Genomic DNA, 6,439 nt, shown 5'->3' with positions numbered 1-6,439 from the left:
ATTTTTTTTTAATATTTTTTTTATAAGTTTGTTCTCCCCCCAAACAGAATATGACATTGTCCCTAATGTCAAAATAACTATTAATAAAGAGTACATAATGAAAGAGATATCACCTTGAATTTTTATTGAAGATAACAAACTGAAACAAACGCAAACCAATCCACGACTTTTGAATCAATGATCCAACTTTCTTTTCTTACTGCTTGATTGCGACCAATTGATCTTTGCTATCATCAGATCAGGTTTATGAACAAAAGCTTCCAAATCATCAATTAATTGGTCGGCAATCGAAGCAGAGATGAGCATCCTTCGTGAATTTTCTGAAATGAAATTCTATTCCACAGCTTTATCAAGAAATGTCAACAAATTGTCATAATAATTATTGATATTCAACAAGCCCACATGTTTATTATGGATATTAAGTTGTGCCCAAGAAACAGTGTGAAAAATTTCTTCTACAAACACTTCATTTTTTCCAGGACTCAACCCACAAAATACACAAATATTTTTCAATGTTTGCGCAGAGGATCCAGCCATGTTTTTACTTTCTTTTTGGTCTGCGAAAATAGAGAGAAAGATGAGAGATTTTACAGGGGTTATATGTTATCATGACAAAACTATGGATCATAGTTGTAAACAGAATAAACAGTAAAAACAATAATAACACACATGCATATAAACAGTAGTGTGATTGTGGCTCACAATTTTCCTCTGGTTTTACGTCTAGAAACGGCTTCAACGTCTTCTATGAGTCAAGGATATGCTTCCCATCCAATTTTCTTATAAATTGGCAAACAGTGTCTTTTTTAGTCGGATTCCCAAGACTATTAAAATGACGCTCGTCTTGGAATTGTTTCCATAAACGAAGAAGTTCAATATGCACGTGTCCACTAGAATGCGTCTCAAGAGTCAATAAGATGTTATCTAAAGACTCCTTACTCAGCCCATTCTTAATGAAACCAATTTTATCTTCTCTGTTATTGGAAACATATCCCAAAAATCTGCATCGTTTGTCACAAGTCCATCTTGCACATTTATGACAATCCCCTAATCTTTTGGCCCTTCGTTTTTTCGCATAAGTACTTTTTCCTAATCAAGGCATATACCGAATGAGTAATGACAGTTGAACTTCTCCTCCTAATTGGACCTTAGCTTCTATTACAAGACGAATATCTTCTGGAATTTCTTTTCGCATTAACAATCTCAATCTTTCACACCTACCTGCATAAATTTTTCTTAGAACTTTTTCAGAAACAGAGGGAAAATATTTACAAATTTTTGAGAGAATTTCATCCATTTTGAAAATAAAAGAAATGATTTTTTTTGTATTAGCAATTGTGGGAAACTGATTAAACCGACTATGAGAGCCACGGAGTACCGTTATCCGCCATTTAACCGAGAAAATAAAATGATTAAGGAAACCTGAAATAAAAACAAACAAAATTAATTGCAATACAAAAAATCAAGGATCGGAAAGGAAAATAAACTCTTCTTTAAAGATTTCATTTTCTAAAAATGGTTTAAGCCTTTGTCCATTTACTTTAAAAACATCACTATTTTTAGGATTTTCAATGTCCATAGCTCCATAAGGATACACATGTTTTACAACATATGGATCTGTCCATCTTGATCGTAATTTTCCTGGGAATATGTGAAATCGCGAATTATAAAGCAAAACTTTTTTACCAATCTCAAAAGATTTTCTAAGAATTGTTTTATCATGAAATGATTTGATTTTTGCTTTATAAATCCTTGAATTCTCATACGCGTCATTTCTGAGTTCATCGAGTTCATTAAGTTGCAATTTGCGCAATTTGTTGGCATCATCCATGCTTGAATTAAAAGTTTTGATCCCCAATAAGCTTTATGTTCCAATTCCACAGGCAAATGACAATGTTTTCCGTAAACCAACCTATAGGGAGACATATTCAATGATGTTTTAAAAGTTGTTCGATATGCCCAAAGTGCATCATTAAGTCGCAGAGACTAATCTTTTCTATTTGGGTTAACATTTTTTTCCAAAATTTGCTTTATCTCCCTATTAGCTAATTCAACTTGTCCATTTGTTTGAGGATGATAAGGAGTAGTTACTTTGTGAGTAATACCATATTTTTTCATCAACGAAGCAAATGGTTTATTAACAAAGTGAGTTCCCCCATCTTGTAGATTTCGTGGGTATCTTTAAACAAACTAGGCCAATAAAATCCACACTGCAAGATTTTCGCAGCAGTTTTCTTTGAAGAAAAATGTCATCCGCATGCTTCTGAGTGACAAAATTTAATGACACTACTTACCTCATTGTCGGGTATGCAACGCCGAAAAATTTGATCTGGACAATGCTTGAACAGATATGGATCATCCCAATAAAAGTTTTTTACCTCATTCAAAAATTTTCTTTTATCTCGAGAACTCCATTGCGGTGGCATTTTTCCTGTCACAAGAAAATTTACTATGTTAGCAAACCAAGGTATAGTAGTAACTGAAAATAGATGTTCATCAGGAAAATTATAGTTAATTGGTGTCATTTCATAAGATGATCCTGTTACTAGTCTCGATAAATGATCGGCTACAACATTCTCGGTTCCTTTTTTTATCTTTGATCACAATGTCAAATTCTTGGAGCAACAAAATCCATCGTATCAGTCGTGGCTTTGCATCCTGTTTGGTCAACAAATATCTAATAGCAGAATGATCAGTAAACACAATAGTCGTTGATCCAATCAAATAAGAACGAAATTTATCTAATGCAAATATTACAGCAAGTAGTTCTTTTTCAGTTGTGGAATAATTCATTTGAGCATTGTTTAAANAAATTATCGTTAATTGGTGTCATTTCACAAGATGATCCTGTTACTAGTCTCGATAAATGATCGGCTACGACATTCTCGGTTCCTTTTTTATCTTTGATCACAATGTCAAATTCTTGGAGCAACAAAATCCATCGTATCAGTCGTGGCTTTGCATCCTGTTTGGTCAACAAATATCTAATAGCAGAATGATCAGTAAACACAATAGTCGTTGATCCAATCAAATAAGAACGAAATTTATCTAATGCAAATATTACAGCAAGTAGTTCTTTTTTAGTTGTGGAATAATTCATTTGAGCATTGTTTAAAGTTCTACTTGCATAATATATCATATAAGGCTTACCGTTTTTTCTTTGACCCAATACTGCACCGACTGCATAATCACTCTCATCGCACATGATTTCAAATGGTAAAGACTAATCAGGAGGTTGCATGATAGGAGCTGATGTTAAATGTCGAATGATTTTATCAAAAGCATTTTGGCATTCTTGAGTCCACTCAAATACAGTGTCTTTTGTTAAGAGTTTACAAATGGGTTTAGAGATTAAACTAAAGTCCTTTATAAACCTCCTATAAAATCCAGCATGTTCCGAAATTGAACGAATTTCTTTAATGGTTTTTGGAGGGGGTAAATTGGCAATGACATCAACTTTTGCTTTATCAACTTCAATTCTATGAGATGACACAATATGTCCCAAAACATCCCCAGAATTAATCATGTAATGACATTTTTCCCAATTTAAAATAAGACCTTTTTCCTCACATCTTTTTAAAACTTTTTCTAAATTTTCAAGACAATTATCAAATGTACTACCAAAAATAGTTAAATCATCCATGAAAATCTCCAAACAATTTTCAACCATGTCGCTAAAAATGCTTAGCATACATCTTTGAAATGTTGCTAGGACATTGCATAAACCAAATGGCATCCTTCTGAATGCAAATGTTCCAAAAAGACATGTGAATGTAGTTTTTTCTTGATCTTCAAGTGCAATGAGAATTTGATAATAACCTGAATATCCATCAAGAAAACAGTAGTAGGGATAACCTGCCACCTTTTCTAAAATTTGATCCAAAAATGGTAATGGAAAATGATCTTTTCTAGTGGCATCATTTAATTTTCTGTAATCAATACACATACGCCAACTAGATGTGACTCGACTTGTTAACAATTCACCTTTTTCATTTTTTATCAATGTGATGCCAGATTTTTTTGGAACTACTTGTGTTGGACTTACCCACTTACTATCAGAAATATGATAGATAATTCCAACATCAAGTAGTTTGAGAACTTCAGTTTTCACAACATCTTTCATGTGCGGATTTAATCTCCTTTGTGGTTGTTGAGATGTTTTAACATTTTCTTATAAATGAATTTTGTGAGTGCAAATTAGTGGATTAATGCCCGTGAGATCTTTTAATGTCCAACCAATTGCATTTTTATGCCTTTTAGGCATATCAACTAATTTACCTCCTTGATCACTTGCTAGTTTGGAAGAAATTACCACCGGATATGTTTCATCTTCTACAAGAAATGCATACTTCAATTCTTCTGGCAAAGGTTTTAACTCCAATATGGGTGGTTCATCTTTGTTCTCATATTTTGCCTCAAATTCTTTCTCTGATCCTGGTAACAAATGATACCTGATAAAATCATCAAGATCAATTTCAATATTTTTTTAACAGTATCAATAGAACAAATATCTAATTGGTCACGAGTACTCCCTTCTTGAATGTTTTCTTCCACAAGAGTTTCTGTAACGCCTCGAAAATTTAAAGGTCCACGCAAACCACATGCATGCAATTATTAAATTCTCTTGTATTTTAATTAAATGTTTTAATTGCATTAATTGAATTATGTTGTGCATATTTGCATGTTTAAAATTATATTTTCTACATGGTTGCATTAAAATGTATTTTTAAAGATTATTCGAGTTGCGATCGAGGAACGGAGACCAAAGGCTGAAAAATAGAAAATGTTTTTATTAAAGAATTGTTTTTAATTATTTAAAGTAAAAGTGCTGCTTTTTCTTATTTTTGAAAATAAGGGGTTTTGAGGTGATTTTATACGCCGGGACGTAAATTTTATCGGTGTTGGTTTTCAACAAGAATACGAACTTTTTGGCAACCCGGCTATTAAATTCACAAACTTATTTTTACTAAAACTATTTTAATATTTTAAATAAATCCTAATTAAGACTAATGGGCCTAATTATATGCTTAATAGGCCTAAGCCTTAATTAGAGAAATAATTAACTATATAATATGTTAAATCACCTAAACCCTACAAAAAAAAACGCCGACGCCTCACTTTATGAAAATTGGGCACAATCTCCACCTAAACCACACGGCACACACATGCATAAATATTGAGGCAAATTTTTGAGAATTTGCCAAGGAAGCTTCAAGCCAAAGGTCTTGTCCGTTCTTCGACGTCGTCAACGAAAAATCGTGCGTAAAATACGCAAAGGCACGCCTATTCTTTCCTTCAAAAACATCATCACATCAGATTATATTTTTATGCATGAAAATTTTGGAGAAAACAAGTAAAACCTCAAGGTTTTTCGGATTTGTGACTTATGCTAAACTTTTTGCTTGGTTTTTCCTTCAAAAATCATGTGTTTGTTTTGTTTAAGGGCTGCCATGATATAGGTTATGAATAAGCATGGTTTATACAAAATATAGAGTCCTAGGATCACTCTAAATACGTTTTACAGCATGGGGCAAAACAAGCTGGAAGCTTGCTTGGACTGTAGTGCTTCTTGGCTCACGGCTTTGGGTGTGTAAGGGCTTGGCTTTGGCTTGGTTGGGACCACTGCCTGGCTAGGGACGTGGTAGGGTCAAGGGAAGAGTCCTAGCATGGTAGGGTCAAGGGAAGAGTCCTAGCCATGCTAGGACTCGAGACCATGGGCTAGGGAGGAGTCCTTGTTGAGAAGGACTCCACCCGAGAGAAAGCCTAAGGGGCTGTGCAGATTTCAGAAATTTGTGCAGGGAGGAGGGCTCGGCCAGGGGGCTTAGGCTGGGCTAGGTTAGGTCCTTAGGGTCATAGAAGGATGCTAGAGGGGTTGGTTCAGGGTCTGGTATGGTTTGGTTTAGCAAGGGCCGAGCAAGAACATGAAACCATGAGGAGAAGCCATTAGCGCAGGTTGTTGTGCAGAGTTCAGTGGGTTGCTGCTCACGTCCAAGGGCTTGGGCTAGGTTTGGGCTGGGTCTGGGCATGGTCCAGGGTGGTTTGGGGCAGGTTGGGTCAAGTGGTTAGGGGCTGGAAGTGTCCTAGTTAGGCTAGGAGTCCTAAATATCCTAGGAGAAGCACACACGTACACATGCAGGTTTTTGGGCAAAGTTCCAGGACGTTTTTGGAGCGGGCCAGGGCTTGTTTTTCGGGCTGGGCTTGCACAGTAGGGTCCATAGATGGTTTGGCTAGGTTTTGGCTCAAGGTGGCTTGGGCGTGGCTCGAGAAAATTAGGAGATGGCTCAGTGTGTTCGATAAGGTGTCAAAAACGAGATTTTAAGAACAAAAAATAGATTCATGGGTCCACGAGGGCGGTTAATGACTTGGAAGGGTAGATTAAATCATAAAAAGGTTATGTTAAAAATTTGGGATCAAAATAACGAGTTTTGGATTTAATCGG

The 6,439-nt window shown here is 35.3% G+C and overlaps 1 pseudogene; it reads right to left on the bottom strand.

Moving 5' to 3' along the window:
• Positions 1-6,439, bottom strand: part of LOC140956643 (uncharacterized) — a 75,610-nt pseudogene that overhangs the window by 60,039 nt on the left and 9,132 nt on the right.

Source organism: Primulina huaijiensis, chromosome 2 (assembly GCF_012295235.1).
Source record: "Primulina huaijiensis isolate GDHJ02 chromosome 2, ASM1229523v2, whole genome shotgun sequence".
NCBI lineage: Eukaryota > Viridiplantae > Streptophyta > Magnoliopsida > Lamiales > Gesneriaceae > Primulina > Primulina huaijiensis.
Note: the sequence above shows the minus strand (reverse complement) of the source record. Positions and strands in the feature narration are given on the sequence as shown.